General features: G+C 48.8%; 1 protein-coding gene across 1 annotated transcript in view; it reads left to right on the forward strand.

Annotated features, from left to right (window-relative positions):
- Positions 1–5,941: 5,941 nt before the first annotated feature.
- Positions 5,942–16,810, forward strand: part of Mideas (mitotic deacetylase associated SANT domain protein) — a 67,790-nt gene continuing 56,921 nt past the window's right edge. The window contains exon 1 of the mRNA XM_057782431.1: positions 5,942–6,049. The gene's annotated coding sequence lies outside the window, so the exon portion shown is untranslated. The remainder of the gene's footprint in view (positions 6,050–16,810) is intronic.

Genomic DNA, 16,810 nt, shown 5'->3' on the forward strand with positions numbered 1-16,810 from the left:
GGTCAAAGGTCCAGCACAAGATAAACAGGCTAATGTTAAAGTACTGACTATGCTCCTAAAATTTATGAGACTCTATGGGAGAGTTTGTTCCTTCGCCTTCTCTAACCTCTAGACACCAACTGTGTTAATAGACTCATGATCCCATTTTTCACTTCCTTTTCTTTCTTTGTTATTTATTCATTTTGTGTGTACACAGAAGCCAGAGGGCAACTTGGGATGGCCGATTCTCTCCTTCCACCATGATGGGTTCCAGGATTTGAACTCAGGTTGTCAGGCTTGGCAGCAAGTGCGCTAACCCATGGAGCATCGGGCCAGTCTCTCTCTCCTCTCCCTTTCCTTTTTTGAAACAGAGTCCTTGGAAGTAGGGTGGCTTGAAACTTGCCCGCAGTCACACAATCCGCACTAAAGACCGACAGAAGACAGTCTGTGGACCGTGAGGAACCTTCGTTCCTAACCAACACACTGAACTACCAGCTGCTCGAGTTTCCGTTCACTCCTCAGGGCTCTGTTGCTGTTTTGTGGGCAACTTTGTGATCCCTTTTCCAGCAACGCTCTCCCCACCACTGCGTTTGTTTCTCCTTTTCCCAAGGCAGCCCTGATTTCCTCCGAATTCCCATGATCCTCCTCTGAGCATGCTGCAGGCTCATCTTGCCCTAGGAGGGCAGTGCCAGCATGTGGGAAGTGCTGGCACCAGGAAGGCTCAGGTCAGGGATTCTGACGGCTTTCTTTCTTTCAATGCCATTTATTTTTAGTGTGTGTGTTTAGCTTACACATACATGTGAAGATGACGTGTATGTCTCCAACCCATGGTGCCAGGAAAGGCCAATCGGATCCCCTGGAACTGGAGATATGGAAGGCTGTGAGCTTCCCGGGTGCTGTGAACCCAGGTCCTCTGTAAGAGCAACAAGTGTTCTTAGCTGCTGAGCTGTCCACCCCTTCTGTCTGTTTTCTTAGGTTTGACCAGCAGATTCACTTTGACAGGGCTGTTCCTGGCTTGGTGTAAATCAACCTTAGGAACAGTTTCCTTCTGGAACCCCCAGTGTTCTGAAGCCCCCTCTGTGTCTGAAGCAGTTTTCAATAGGTGCCGTACCTTTCTGGCACCCATCTAAGGGCTGGAGAGGGGGAGGAGAAGGAAAGTGAGCTTTGGGTTCTCCTTTCTTTCCGCCTCCCTTTCCCGCTGTAGACTTAGCTACAAAGGGGATGTGTTTGCCTGCCTCAGAGCTGGCTTATGCCTCACTGGGTGGAAGGTCTTTATTCTGGGTAAGAGAGGCCTCAAGGAACTCCATCTTTTATTTACCAAGGATGGGAGATTTAGAAGGCAAAATCACTTCATTAAACTATTCAATAGGACAGTACCTTAATGTCCAGCCCATCAGAGACTCTCCGGTGCATGGCTGTTACCATTCTACGCACCCAGATCCTTCACACTTTTTTGTCTGAATATGGGAGATATATTTGACATCCTCACCTGTCCGAATACACAACTATATCGTGCCTACCCAAACAAACGCTACGAGATGTAGTGCTTACTCAATACAACACACTGTGATAATTCTTATTTTTTTTTTAAAGGAAAAACATGGGTAGTGAACTAGAGCTTGCCTTCCCAGACTAAACTCCCTTGTCTGAGATCTCCTGCCTTCTGCAAATATGGAGGCTAGCGTTGCTCCTGCTGCATTTTCTCCCACTAGGGAGAGACTTTGTCCCTTTCATCTTTGAGTCCCTAGCACACCCAGGAGCAGTCACTCTGCGAGTGGTAATTGAGGGGTGAATGGAAAACGTGTGTGCGGTCAACACAAAAGAAAGGGACAGGATCCCTTTTGTTGCATACAACATCCGGACTGGTTGTGGGGTGGCACGGAGCTTTTTACCCGTACTTTTGAGGTTTATCAAGGGATCCCATAAACATCAGTACATGCTTATCCTGCAGAGACGACCTACATGCATAAAGAATGAGGAGTAGATATTTTAACCATTACTACACACACACACGCATATACACACACACCCTTTTTTTTTTTTTCTGAACTGATCCCTTTGCCTTCATCTGCATCATGGTGATTTAATCACATAAAACTGAGAACACTCAAAAGCCAGGGCATTTGACATTTTTGCAAAGCTAGACTCTAGGAAATATGCCTATTGCTGAGGACACTGGATGTGGTTTAGGTAGCAAAGCAAATGACCTAACAAGGAATATATGTGCTGAGCCCAGTTCCTGTTAAATTAATAGATTCACGTTCTGGCACATTCACCACCTCACGAGTCATAGCAACCGGATGACGGCATAGCAACACAGCGGTTGCAGCCATTGCACATGAGAAAAGTCAGAGCCCAGTGTCTCTGGAGGGAAACCAGAGGCGGCCGGCCTTTCCAGTCTCTTTCCAGTCTCTGCAGGAGTGGTTGAGGAGACGGAATGTTAGGGCAGTCACAGGCAGTTGCTTGCCCTGGTCAGGGCTAAAGGAGGGTGACATCTTTCCTGCTTTCGAAAACTTGGTTTTGTATTTGGAAAGTAAATAACATGCTCCAGCCAGAGAGGAAGTATGCTAGTGAAAGACTCAGTCACATGGGCAGCCTATTCTTCTGAGCCCTGGAAGCAACAGGGAGGTGATTTTTATCAGAGTGAGTCTGTTACTCGCTTTCAGGACCACACAATTTCTTTCTAGTTTTTATATTTATTATTATTATCGTTATTACTGTCACAGTACTTAGGACGGATTAGACATCAGGCCCTGGGGATGTTAGCCAAGCACCACACCCCGGGATATATCCTTTTTTAACTTTTTATTTTGGGACAAGGTTTCATTGAGTTGCCCAGGATGGTTTTGAACTTGTGACCTTTCTGTCTCAGCTTCCTGAGATGGGTTTACAGGCCCGTGTCACCAGGCATGGCTTTTAGTTTTTATTTCAAACTTAACTATGTTAATTAATTCATTTTTGTGGAGATTTTCCCCTGCCCGGGGATCAAACACCAGATTGTAGGTGTGACAGGCAAGCATTGCACCATTAGGCTATACTCCCTAGCCCAATGTGGCATAGCTTTCTTATTTTTATTTTTCTATTTTGTTTCTGGTGGTCCTGGGGATTGAACCCAGGGCTTTGAAAATCCTAGACAAGAGCTCTACCACTGAGCTACATCCCCAGGTAATTTCTGCTTACAGATCCTTCCCAGTCCCCTACCCCTTCTGGCTGCCAGCTGTAAAGCCACTTCTGGTCTGTTTTCCTTCTAGAACCTAGCTTCCTTGTGCCAGGTCTCAGAATCCCGTGTAGATGCTCTGACGAGGAAGAAAGGGATGCCTGGACAGATATAGATTCTTGTGACTCAAAGACATCTGTATATGCTTTGAAGCAGGTGACACCCAATACCAGGGCTGCCAGGGACGGAGCAGCGGTCCACACCCTCTGACCTAGTTTAAAAGGAAAGATAACCTTTGTTCGGCAAAGGGAGTGAAGGCTCAGATTTTGGTGTTATATTAAATCTGCTTAGGGTTCTTGTTTCCTTCCCCATATTCTGTTCTGCAGAGGGGGGATTGCCAAGGGCATGTGAGTTTGTCCTTGGACCCCATTGTCTCATGCGTCGCCGCCTGTGGTAGTAATCCGTAGCTGTAGGGCAGCCATCGAAAGGCACAGCGACTTGGCTGGGGTTGCTTGCCTAGCGTGCACAGGGACTGGCTTCAGTCCCCACACCCATATCACATGCACACACATGTGCACACAGAACATCTTGTGGCAAACATTCTTCCTGGTCCAGTTTCTGTGGGTCAGGCATCCAAGTTTAGCTTAGCTGAGATGAGGTTGTTAAGTTGCTTCCTGGGCTAAGAGACTTTGGAAGGCTTGGGGGGCGGGCAGAGGGGAGGGAAGTATAGTCCTTTTCCAGACTCACTCAAGTGGTTGCTGGTCGGTCTCACTTCCTTTGCTCAGGGCTGTCCTAGAACATGGAGGCTGGCTTCCCCTACAACGAGCAAGACAGAGCACCCAAGATGGGAGCCACAGCTTTCTTTATGAGCTGGTCTCAGAGGTGGCACCACTTGCTGCCACATTCTGTTTGTCAGTGGAGTGGAGGGGAAGGGATGGTGTAAGGGTGTGAATGCCAGGAGGCAGAGATCATTGGCAGGGAGCTGTCTGACACATCCTCCACACAATGTCCTGGGACTCCAGCAAATGCCACACTCTGCGGAGACAAAGCAGTGTGTGTGTGCATGTGTGAATGTCAGGCCTTCACACATTTGTAAGCTGGCTAATTACTCCTGGGCATGCAGAAATACTGAATATTCATGAAGTTGCCACAGAGGATTAGAATCAAAATACTGAACAAAGAAATATTCTGCTCTTGTTTTAGCAAATACGGAGTAACACCATTTTCTTTTGAAGCCTGGTCTTGCCGTAAGGAGTTAGTTCTATTCCAAAATTAAAATGGGCAGCACCTCCACCACGCCATCACTCCATCATAGAGTGATATAACGAGAATGTCAAAGAATTATATTTAAGCCTAATGATAGACTTACTTCTTAAAATAATACTATTTTTCTTTCATCATACATTTTGTATTTGTAATGGAACATTAATGTCTCAGTAAAAGTCAGTCAGAAGCAGTCCATTAGCAGCTGCAACAAGGAGGAACTCATGCTGCCAGGAGAGCTTGGGTCTACATGCTTCTAATTGTCTAGTAAGTCTGCGGCTTTCCCTGTGGGTGGGGCACTTGGGGTGGGGGGGCATTCTGAAGATGTCATGTCATTTTCTATCAGCCTCACATCACCTTTTGAGACAAAACCTTCACTCAAGTCTGGGGTTTTCTGAGCTTTAGTGAGGTGATTAAACATGGGACCAGAGGTATGATCAGGCCAATGTGTTGGTAGGAGCAGTATTGAGGGGAGGGAAGGGGGTGGACACACACACAACAACATGACAACTTGTACAGCTTTAGCTGAGGTCTTTGAGTGGCCTTTTATAGGTCCCTGTTTTCCAGGGCAAGTTTCAATGGGGCTAAATGTTTCTGTTGGGAAAGCCTTGCCCTGTAGTTTGGGTTGTCTGCTTTTTTTTTTTTTTTTTTTTTTTTCCCTTTTTTGAAAACCACAGCAAAGGCTAGCCTAGTCCTCTCTGCAGCCGAAGGGAATTAGGAATCTTTCTTTGGGCACTGCTGTTTGACTGCTTTGTTAATGCTTACCAGCGACTCAAAAGGCTCTGCTGGTGTAAATTTTAATACGCTGCGAAAAATTATTTTGGGCAATGATAAACTTCAAAATTACTGTCGCCCGAAGCTCCTCCTTTCGGGATTCACCGTGTAAATCACTTTTGGCTTGTGATGACACCCGAATGCATCAGGCTCCAAAGACTCTGAGAGTGCCAAAGGAAGAGGTGGAAATCCGAGAAGAAAGGGAACAGAACGACTATTTCCCAGCCCCGGCTTGGGTGATGACATAGTTCCTGAAACACAATGCATGGTAATGTCGTGAGCAAGAACAACCCGCGGAAAGTGACAGAACAACCCGTGCAGACCTTCAAGGGGCCGGAGACCAGGAGGCTGGAGTTTGAAGTAGGCCCACTATTATTTAGGGAAATCACTCACTGCTTTCACACATGACCTCTCTAGTCCAAATACCAAATAAAAATCTTTTCCTCCTCCCTTTCTCCCTCCTTCCCTCCCGACTGAGTGTATGTGTGTGTGTGTGGGGGGGGGGAGTCGGTGGGGGACTTTTTTCTCTAGAGTCCATTGAATTCAACTCCTGCACTCCAACGCCACCTTCCAGACCGAAACAGGGCGCCTCTGGTCTCACTTCCACCGAGCACAGGGGGCGGCTGGAGCGTGGCTCCCCCAGTGGCTGCAGCTCCTGGGCTCGGAGGGTCGGGCTGGAATCGGGGCACGGGCGGGGCGGGAGGCTGCAGGGCCCTGCGCGCCGCCGCGCTTGCTGCTGGGTCACAGCCCGTCCGCGCCGCCGGCCGGCAAGGAAGTGACGACTGCGCCGTCCCGAAAGCAACAAAGTTTGAGTTTGCGGGTCGCGCTCGCCCGAGTCCCGCGCCCCTCGGAATTGCCCGGCGATTCAGCGTGCTGGTGAGTCGTAGACACCGCGTGTCCTTCCCGCCGCGGGGGCGCAGACGTCTAGCTTGGGGAGGACCCGGGGTTCGTTCCGGCTTGGCGGCGCGGACCGGGCCCTGGGGCGCTGGGGGTGGGGATGCAGAAGACGGGCAGAGCGGCGGAGATCTGGGCCAGTGTTGCACCCCTGAGGTGGCTGCTTTGCCCCGGGACTGGCCCGACTCTCCGGGAGCGACTTCTGAGAGCAGAGATGCCTGGAAGGGGCCTTCCAGAACCTGAATCCCGAGCTAGCCCTCCACCCTGCGCCCCATTTCTCCAAGCTACGGGCAACCGCCTTTCCAGTCTTTCCCGGCGTTTCCCTGGGAAACGTTCCCTTCCTCTACGCAGCCCTCCACCAGGTTGCAGGAAGGAAGTTACAGGAACTTTCCCTCTACTTTTGTTTGCTCGGCCTTCCAGTGACGAAGAGCCGAGCAACTCAGAAGTTTGGGTCAACAGTCCTATCCATTTCCAACAAACAAAACCCGAGTTGTTCCCAAACCTCCTTGAAACAAGCCCCTCCCGACTCTGCACTCTTCCTCCCTCCCCGCCACGCCCCGAACCCAACAGTAAGCTCTCTAAGGCCTAACACTTTGCAATTTAGCCATAAAAACTGTCAGCACACCCACGTACATATGTGAGTGTTTTCTATATAAAACCCAGAAAGCCGCTTCCATTGGACTCCGTCGCATCTTGTTCTTTTCTGTGTTCTAAAACTGCTAGGGCTGCAGGAATGTGCCTGCGAACTTGATGGTGGTTCCTGCAGTCCTCCGTAGCCTCGTGGCTTTGGGTCTTTAAAAAAAAAAAAACAGCTGAGAAGTTTATGACATCTTTGCCGAGTAGCGAGGGTCTTGGCGAGGCCATGAGGCTGGCGCCCAGGCTCCCTGGTTTGTGCTTGAAGCTGCAGCTGTGGGCAGGGACATGGTGATGTGTGCAGGAATGTGTACAGGCCGTGGACACTTGGAGATGGGATGTTCTAGAGGTTGAATGGTGAAGTCCCTAGCAGCAGCTTCCTGCCTGCCTGTAATTACAGCGTGATTGCACAGTCAGGCTTTGTTGGCGTGGATGTTTATACACACGCTATTGTGCAAGATCTTGATGGTGGTGAACAAAACGCAGATTTGCATTGCAAATGCTCACGACAGATCTGGGCCTGAGCTATAGTCCCTGAATTCTTTTTACTCTTTAACTTTGGCCGGTTGGTTTGTTTCCTTGCCTTTCCCTTAACCTCTGATAACTTGCTGATCTCGTGAGAGTTCGGAGCCTACTCAGGAGAGCAGGCGTTTTCTAGTACTTACTATAGTCTATCCTAGGGAGGCTGAACATTGTGCCAGGAACTATACCTTCATTTGTCCAGAGAAAATGTGGGATGACGTCAGCAGGAAAAGGAGATAGAAGATGACTATCAACCCTGCCTTAACGGAAAGGCTGTTTGAATTAGCAGAATTGCACCGGTAGCAGGATTGGGGCTAGCTATAAAGAAGAGTCACAGGTCATGTATGTCTGAGCTGGCCAACCAGACTTTGAGCCTTGAAGTATCAGCTGCAGAGATTTAGGTGGGTCCTAATTCCTTTATTGTGTTCTGGGCAAAGGGGAAGCTTGTTTAGTGCCTAAAGGAAATGTGCAGGGCCTTCGAGACTCTGTGTCTGTGTTGTCGATGGGTGTGGGGGAGAGGGTGACTCATGTGTTTTCTCTAGTGAGGTCCCTAGTACAGCCTGCAGCCCAGGCCAGGTTAGGGGTCCTCTGTCTACCCAAATGCTGCTCTGCAGGAAGCCGACTGTTTTTCTGTTGTTGAGAAGAGACACCATAACCAGAGCAACTTATAAAGGAAAGCATTTGATTGGGGGACTTACAGTTTCAGAGGGTGAGCCCATGACCATCATGGTGGGGACCAGTGGTGACAGGCAGGCAGGTATGTCTCTGGAGCAGTAGCCGAGAGATTACACCTGATCTACAAGTAATAGTTAAAGAGAGATGGGAAGACTGGACCTGGTATGGGCTTTTTAAAACTCAAAGCCCACTCCCAACAACACACCTCCTCAAACAAGGCCACACCTCATAATCCTTCCCAAACAGTTCCACTAAGAAGGGACCAAGCATTCAGATATATGAGCCTGTGGGGGCTATTCTCATCCAGACCATCACAGGGGCCAAGCCATGCACATAGAAGGCTAACAGGTTCCTCTTGAGAGCTTCAGCTGTAGGAGAGGAACAACGTAAGTCTTCTACGACACAACCAAGAAGCATGTGCTGGGTTTGTGCAAGATTGTCCTTCTGTCTCCTCAGATGTCAGTCTTACAGACTGTCCTGGGCCGAGGAGTCACCAGGCAGTGCTTTTCCCTGAAGTGCACGAGCGGTTAGTTCAGCCTCTGCTCAGAGTGGCAGGTACCGGTGCCCTGGTGTGCTAGGGTTTCTTCATAGCTGGTGTCCCCAGCTAAACAGTGGAGTTTGACTTGGACGCCAACTGTTGGTTTGTCTTGTACGGGTTGTATGCCATTGGCATAGTGACCGTTTGTTAGACCAAAACATTCGGGCGCAGTCCCTGGCGGGTATCTGTGTGCTCTCAGAGACTGGAGGAAGGCGTGTAAAACTCAAGATGGTTCAGGGTAGTCTAGTCCCACAGTAGCCGCAAGGGGAATAAGATTTAGAACAAAAGCCCCACAGTGGGAGGAGTTACCTTGAATTGCTCAACCCCCTTGTTCTAGGGATATAGAATTTTTTCGGAACTTGTCTGTCAAGGTCCTTATCTCCTGACCAGAACTGCCACCATGAAGTCCTAGAGATGCCAAGGTTAGTGGGAGGAGCATGCACCCCTCTGACCCCCAGAGAAAGAGAACTCTGCATTTATGATCTATCCTGTCCTTGTTGCACGACTAGACCAGAAATGCCTCTCTGTCTCTCCTGGTGCTACTGGCAGAGTGGCAGGGAGGGGCCCCTTGCAAGTCCTGCTCCCTGGAACTGTGGGGTCCTCTGGAGCAGTCTGCTTCTCCAGTGCAGCCTGGCTGAGCTTCACACAAAATTTAGGCCCTGCCCCTGGCTTACTAGGCTTTGCCTCTGTTTGCAGAATGCACCCTGCGGTGGTAGCAGCCCAGGCCTGACTTCCTCACCGGCCTTACACAAATGCTGTTTCAGAGCAGATGTTGCCACCGACTCCATAGCCCCCTAAGCGGCACTGCCTGCCGCCTTGCCCTGCACTTAGAAACAGCTCTGAGTCAACTTTTATTGCTCCAATAGGAAATGCAGGGTGTGTGTGTGTGTGTGTGTGTGTGTGTGTGTGTGTGTGATTATGTAGTTTAGCAACTCCAGAAGAAAAGAACAAAAACAAACAAACAAGCAGAACCCCCAAAATGCTCTGGGAGAAGCAGAAGGCCTTTTCTGCTGAAACTGCTATTCCCAGTTCTCTGCTCCTTCTGGCTGCCTCAGGCCCTACACAACGCAGTGTTTTGACATAACAACCTACCTCCAGAACAGGAGGCTGAGCAGCCCTTGCCGAAGAGGACATTCCAGACTCTAAAGAGAGTGCTGCAATCGCCCAGATGCTGCGGCTGTCTGTGCTGAACCACAGGCTTGGTTCCTTGGTTTTTCTTCTCAATGAGGCATTTCTTTGTGAGATCCTTAAACCTTCTTTTTCTGGTCCACACGACATAGGGCCAAAGTGTTAGGACTTTGTGTCTTAAGTGCCACTTGAAATACACACACGGTTTTGAATAAGTCTCAGACAAAGGGCTGCTCCGTAATCGTCCTTAAATGACTGTTCGCAAGGGTCCTCCTCCCGTCCCCAGTCTTCAATGGCTCCCCACTGTCTCCGTGGTAAGGATCAAACTGGTAGTCAGGACCTTCTACAGAGAGGTCTGGCCTCTGTCGTTCTTCTGTCCCAAATCACAGCCCTGACCCAGTGACCCACTGTGGGTGTTTGTCCAGCCACTGGTGGCAAGCATTCCGGCCTCTCATGCTTCTCTGGAGGCCTGAAGTGCCTCCCTCTTCCTCTCTTCCTCTTGGCTCAGTTTTGCTCTCTTCCCGCCCCCACCCTGTGGGCTTCTGCCTGGGACTCTGGTAACGTCCACTGGGGCCTTCTGCTGAAGTGAACCTTGGTCCTGGTGGAAGGGTTTTTATCTTCTCCTTTGAGCATGGCTTCGCTCAGAATAGCTGTTCAGCTTCTCAAATGTGTCTTTAGATGGATGAAAATCATTGATTTAGAACTAATTTAGACAGCCCCGTTTTGTATCTATATTCCTCTACTTACAGGACATCCTGGTAAATATGGTGATGGTGGTGGTGATGATGATGGTGGTGGTGAGGATGATGTTCTGGATGATGGCAATGATGATGGTAATGATACAAAGGGGTTTAATTTGTTTACTTTTGCCTGTAAGCTAAGCCTCAAAACCCATGATTCCGAGTCTTGCAAACACTTCTCCAGGCCTGCCTCCTCTGCCTGCTAGCCTCTCTCTAGCTCCTTCTGACTTTTTACCTCGTTAATTTTCTCCATGTTTAGCACGACTTTTCCTCTGGGTGTCAGACAATATCTGTCCGGCCTTGGCTCTCACTCCTCCTTGACCTGATTTGGGTGGGTTGTCCTGTCCATGATGCCCTGCTATGCCCTGGGGCCTGTCCCAAGGGCAGAGAGCTTCCTAGGTTTGCTTGGCTTTCTGAGGGAACCTGGGGTAAGACTTGAGATGGGCTGTGTCCCAGGTGGCTGCAGGCTTGCTTTGTGCAATCAGGGATTGACCTATAAAGCTAGGCTAAAGTAGAAAACTGAGTCTTGGAGGGGGTGGTCCTGGCTAAGCTCTGACATGGGACTTGATGGGGAGGATTCATTGCCTCCACCCAAATCTCAGGCTGTGACTTGCAACCTTGCCTTGTAAATTAGATGTTAAAAATAAATTTGTATCTGATGTGTGTATGTATGAGTATGGGCATGCACGTGTGTGACATGGTGCTGTGTGGAGGTCAGAGGTCAGAGGACAACTTTGAGGTCAGTACTCCCCTTCTACCTTTAGATGGGTTCTCAGGGTCGTCTCTACCTTTACCCAGTGAGCCATATCACCAGCCTAGGATTTTTCTTTTTTTTTTTTATACTCAAGATATAATTTACATAGTATAAAATACACCATCTAAGGTAGATTCTTTGACATTTTAGTTAGAAATAAAACTTGGTAGAGTCTCCTTCTCCCTCACTTTTCCATTTCCTATTTGGGAAGCTAACACACATACACAGTTCAAAAATTCAAATGATATGTTACATGGTATAAAATAAGTCTCAAAATAATCTCAGCACGGACAAAAGAAATTGCTATGCACACATGCATACAAACAAATATACACATATAATAAAGAGAATTAGAAAAGTGTGCATTAACTATGAGAAAGAAGATTTTTCTTAAGAAAAACAGCAAACCCAGGAGCTATAATAAAATATTAATAAGTGTAGGGGCTGGAGAGGTGGCTCAGTGACAAAGCACTTGCCGAGCAAGCCTGAGAACTGGAGTTTGGACTCTAGTGCACACCTAAGGACATAATGGCCCATGTGAAATTCTAGCACTTGGAACACAGAGATGAGATCACTGGGGAAACTGACTTGCTAGCCAGTGAAACCGTGGGCTCTGGCATCGAGTGAGAGACCCTGCCGTAGTGCATAGAAGGTGAAGGGCAATCCATGACATCAACATTTGGTCTTCACATGTGTGTGCACACTTCTACATATGTGCACCCGTGCATGTGAACATGGACACACATGCAGTTATACTCTCTCACATACATGCAAAACTGGGAAACTTGATAAATGTGATTATAGAAGTTTTGAAAAAGAGGTTCCCATCTAACGCTTGTCCTGCGTGTAGCCCTGTGTTTCTCCCTGTTAGACAACTCAACTTGACCTTTTTCCAGCTACTCTTCCCTTAGCAAATAGGTTTGGAGAATGTTCTACACCAGCCTGTGTGAGGTTGCTTCGCTTTCCCCAGGGGCTAGACTGTATCTGCTGTGTGGACGCCACTGGCCTCTTACAGAGTAGTGCTTGGGTTGTTGCTGCAATTAATACGCCGGAGTCACTTTTGGTCGGGAATTCTTTATGGCTCCGTACTGGTGGGACTAAGATTTCCATAGACCACCGTTTCTGAGCTGAGTCTGCTGTCTCAGAAATGGACTTGGGATCACAGCATCGCCCAGGATTGGAGCTGCTGGAGGTTTAGGGCTGCGTAGCTGTGCATAGCTGTGCGTGCTCGAGCTGTCTGTTTAGCCAGAGCGCAGAGAGGATAAGATGCCTCTAAGGTCACACAGCTGTTGAGCAGACATTCCATTCCCATCGGCCATCCTGCACTGATCATCTTAGCCATCACAGGGATCGGGTCCAATATGTCTGTCTCTAAGCCAAAGATTCCTTAGGACAGCACGCAGTATTTAAAAAGAAGAAACCAGGAAGAAAAACCCAGGGGTGGAAGGGCAGTCTTCAGAAAGAGCGGATGTGTATTTAACAGGCTGCTCACTGTTGTGTTCTCTCACTGAGTTTACTTGGTCCCCTCCCCTCTCCACCCCTTCCCTCCCTCCCTCTTTTCCCTTCCCTTCCCCTCCCCTCCCCTCCTTCTGCTTCCCTTGTCTTTCCTGCTTCACACATGCTAACTACTGCTAAGGCTGTGCCCTTAGCCCTTAATTGACCTTAATTGCCATGTGGGTGCTGGGAGTTGAACCTGGGTCCTCTGGAAGAGCAGTCAGTGCTCTTAAACACTGAGCCATCTCTCCAGCCCGTCCCCACAAGCTTTCTAACCATTTAGTTGGCCGGCAAAGTGACTTAGTATATTTTAGGTGTGGAATATGGCTTGATAAATACCAGGGAAGATAGAGAAACAGTCCCAGCTCCCAAGAGACATGAAGGGAAGGTCCAGCAACACAGAGACATCCTGAGATGGCTGGTTAACATACGGGCAGCGTTATGGGACAGCTATGGCACTCTTGGCACAGGCACGATGAGGGAGGGGTTCAAAATGGGTCACAGAAACCTTGTAGCCCAGGTGAGATTCAGGCAGGGTAGAGCTACCCGAGGGTGAATCTGTCACCGGGAGGATGGGACTGGTGGGATAGTTAGTAAGAAGGGAAAGAATACAAATATATAGCTGGGTGGTGGTGGTGGCCTTTAATCTCAGCTCTCGTGAGGCAGAGGCAGGTGGATCTCTGAGTTCAAGGCCAACCTGGTCTACAGAGTGAGTTCCAGGACAGCCTGGGCTACACAGAGAAACCCTGTCTCAGGGGAGTGGGGAAGAATACAAATATAATTAAGATTAGCCATGAAAGTCCTTTAGGGGACACCAGGTGTGCAGCAGGCATATTTGCTCTTTTATTTGAGACTGGGTCTTTTGTTGCGTTCAGTCTGTCTTGTTCAAGCTGGCTTCTCTGTGTGGTGACTGGAGGTATGCACCACGATGCCTGGATCATATGGGCTCCTGATACTGAAATTTGTCTTAACCCGCTCTATTTAAAGAAGACGGAGCAGTAGCCAAGACCAAACACCCGATGAAGAGGGATGTGTGGTGTAAAATGGGGGTGACTTTAAATGCTGTCAGGTTCCACAGTATGCTGATATTCCATCTCAGCAAGCTCGGGGCTCTTTAGCCCATGCTTCCCCTTGACTGGAACAAGGGTTTACATGGCTATTTTTTCCCTTCTTCTACTGTGTTCTATCTTTCCCCCACTTCGTTCCTTCCCCTGTCCTGCTCTCCTCCTTCCTTGTCATAAACTTGACTATTTGAATTTGTATCATGTAAATGAACATGGCAAGAGCCCATTGTTGTGTGCCTTATGGGAAGATCGTGGGGCTCTAAGTTAGGAAATAAATATATGGGGTTGCCGGTTGTGGTGGCGCATGCCGGTAGAATTTACTGAAGGAGGCAGAGGCAGGAGGATCACAAGTTTGAGGCTAGCCTGGGCTACACATTTAATATATATATATATATATATATATGTATATATATACATACATATATATATATATATATATATATATATATGGGGTTAAGCAACAAAAGCTCTTTGAATAGGTACACAGCTGATAGTGGAAGGAGACCCACAGAGCAGGTTTTCAACTGTAGTTTGAAAACCTAGGATGCAGATGAAAACCTTATGTTTGGGTTGCTTGTCCTTTATGTGGGGTTGAGAGGGCAAACCGCCATGTTCAGGGCTGCCTGGCTCTAAGGCTGTGGCCTGTTGTATACTCTCTCCTTGCCTCTACCCTTCCTTCATCTTCCTTCTGAAGGTCAACAAGAGGCTTACAAAGAAGTGGCCAATCTGAATGTCTTCTCCGACGTACCCTCTGGGGTACCTTAGGAGCCAGCAGCCATGCCTGGACCTTGTCTCACACTAGAGGAGATCAAGGCCCAAGATTTCTTCTACCGCCTCTCTGAGGGGCTCTAGCAGATGGCGTTTCGAATCTGACTTCACCCGTTGTGGAGAAGAAAATCGGTCCTAGCCATAGTAGAGGTAATCTTGCAACTGTGTGGTTTACACAGTGTTTCTCTCTCTCTCTGCATTCTCTCTCTCACGCTACTCACTTCCGGAGGGCACAGTGATGGAGAGAGTGAGGTACCGTGGTACTCGGGATCCAGTGCTGAAGAGTTCAGGCTTCCTGTGAGGGGACAGTTCAGTGTTCAGGACTAGTTAACTCTTTTGGGGTCAAAGGGAGAGTGGAGACAGGAAAGGCCTAGGAAGACATTACACCTTGCAGGTGTGTGTGCTGTGCAGGCTGCCATGGAATTCAAGATGAGGCTCACCAGGTGGTGCTCGCCTTTAGTCCCAGCCTTCAGAAGGCAGAAATAGGTGGATCTCTGGGTTCAAGACCAGCCTGAGTTTCAGGATACCCAGGGCTACACTGAGAAGCTTTATCTCGAACAAAACAGAATAAAACAAACTCCACCCCCTAGCCCTGCCACCGAAATGAAGGAGAGACTGCCTGAGCTGAGGAGCCTGGACGCAAGCAGGCATCCACCCGGTAGGTAGCAAAGGGAGCCAGGGCAGTGTAGAGACAGGGAACACTGAGCAAGGTCTGAAGATAGAACAGGTCAGCTTGGGAGTAAATTGTGAGTGGCAGAGACCACTGAGAGCTGGTGGACGTGGGCAGCCAGGCCATGGGCTGACTTTCCGTGCCAGCAAGAGGTTTGGACCACTGCTGAGACTACTGTGGGGAGCAGCTAGAACTAGATGGGGGCGGGAGGGGGATGACGCTGCGTAGGGGTGTGGGCAGATGAGGGTTTCCTTACTGAAGTGCACTCCAGCTGCAGCCTGGAGATTAATTGGAGGTTGGGGAAGGTGGGCCAATAGGCAGCGTGGAGGAGATATTACGGTCCCTGAGAGAGGGAGAAAGGTAGAAGACGGATAGGGAGACCTCAGGGTATTGGCTTGAGGGACCCATGCAAGGAAGAAGCTAAAAGGTGAACTCAGATTTCTGCTCAAGACATAGATGGGAAAACTAATTTTAGGAGGAGATTTGAGGTGAGTTCAGTCATGCTGAGGTGGAGGAGCCTGGGGGATGTCTGAGAGGGGAACAAACTGGTCTGGGGAAGGAAACCCCCAAATATGGCTTGTGGGGTTTAGCCCTTCCAGTCCAGTAGCCCACCTGACTTTTCACCAGGCTACTCTAGGTAAATATGATGACGGTCATTCCAGACAAGCCTGGCTATCCCTCTAACCTCTTTGGTCTGTTAGACATTCAGGAGCAGATTTTGGGGGGATCACCAGTATATAGAAAGCAATGGGAGCTCACAGAAAAAATGACATCATCCAAGGAGGAAGTGGGGAGATCACTGGTTAAGGGCTGTGGCTGCAGAGACCGAGAAGGCCGTGAGGTGAAGAAGGAAGAAAACAGGAAAATGAGATGTCAGGAAAGCCAGAGGGAGAGAAAGCTGGGCGTTTGATGAGAACGAGGACTGATTTTGTGTGCGAGGTGAGGGTGCCTTGCACTTCGCGAGACTTCCTCGTGAGTGTTCCTGAAATTGGGTTAAAGCAAGCACGCCATTGATCACTGGGAAGTCAAGGAAGGGCGTTGGAAAGACGTATCGGTTAAGGAATTAGGTTGTTGAGGCTTCTCTGTGGAGGGGGACATCTCATGTGATGTGGCTTCTCTGAAAAATGCAGGCCCTCACCCGCCCTGAGATGGTATGTATGCAGGATGTACAACCTAGGCTTCCTCGGTTCAAGTCCACCTTCCTCTGAGCTGGTGAGGAAGTAGAGGAGGAGGGTCCAAGGCAGCCGGATGCTTTTTATTTCTGATACTAATACTTTTTTATACTTTTTTAAAATGCTCATTGGTTTTGCCTGCACGTATGGAGAGGTATTGGATCCTCTGGAACTGGAGCTGCATGTGCCTGCTGGGAATTGAACCCGAGTCCGCTGGAAGAGCAGCCAGTGCTCTTAACTGCTGAGCCATCTCTCCAGCCCTAATACTAATACTTTTTCTGTTGTTGTTTTTGTTTTTTGTCTTTCGAGATAGGGTTTCTCTGTAGTTTTTCCAAAAGCTCTGTAGACCAGGCTGGCCTTGAACTCACAGAGATTCGCCTGTCTCTGTCTCCTGGGTGCTGGGATTAAAGGTGTGCGCCACCGCTGCCTGACAATGCTAATACTTTTAATGCAGGGTGTTTGTTCAGATCGAGAGCCAGAATTATATCCGGACTTTATAGCACTTGTGACATTGATTATTCTCAGGTGCCTGTGACTTTTTGGGATGGTTATAGGTGTTTTAATTAGGTTCTTCACAGCAGGGGA

The sequence above is a fragment of the Chionomys nivalis genome, chromosome 10 (genome assembly GCF_950005125.1).
Source record: "Chionomys nivalis chromosome 10, mChiNiv1.1, whole genome shotgun sequence".
Taxonomy (NCBI): Eukaryota; Metazoa; Chordata; class Mammalia; order Rodentia; family Cricetidae; genus Chionomys; species Chionomys nivalis.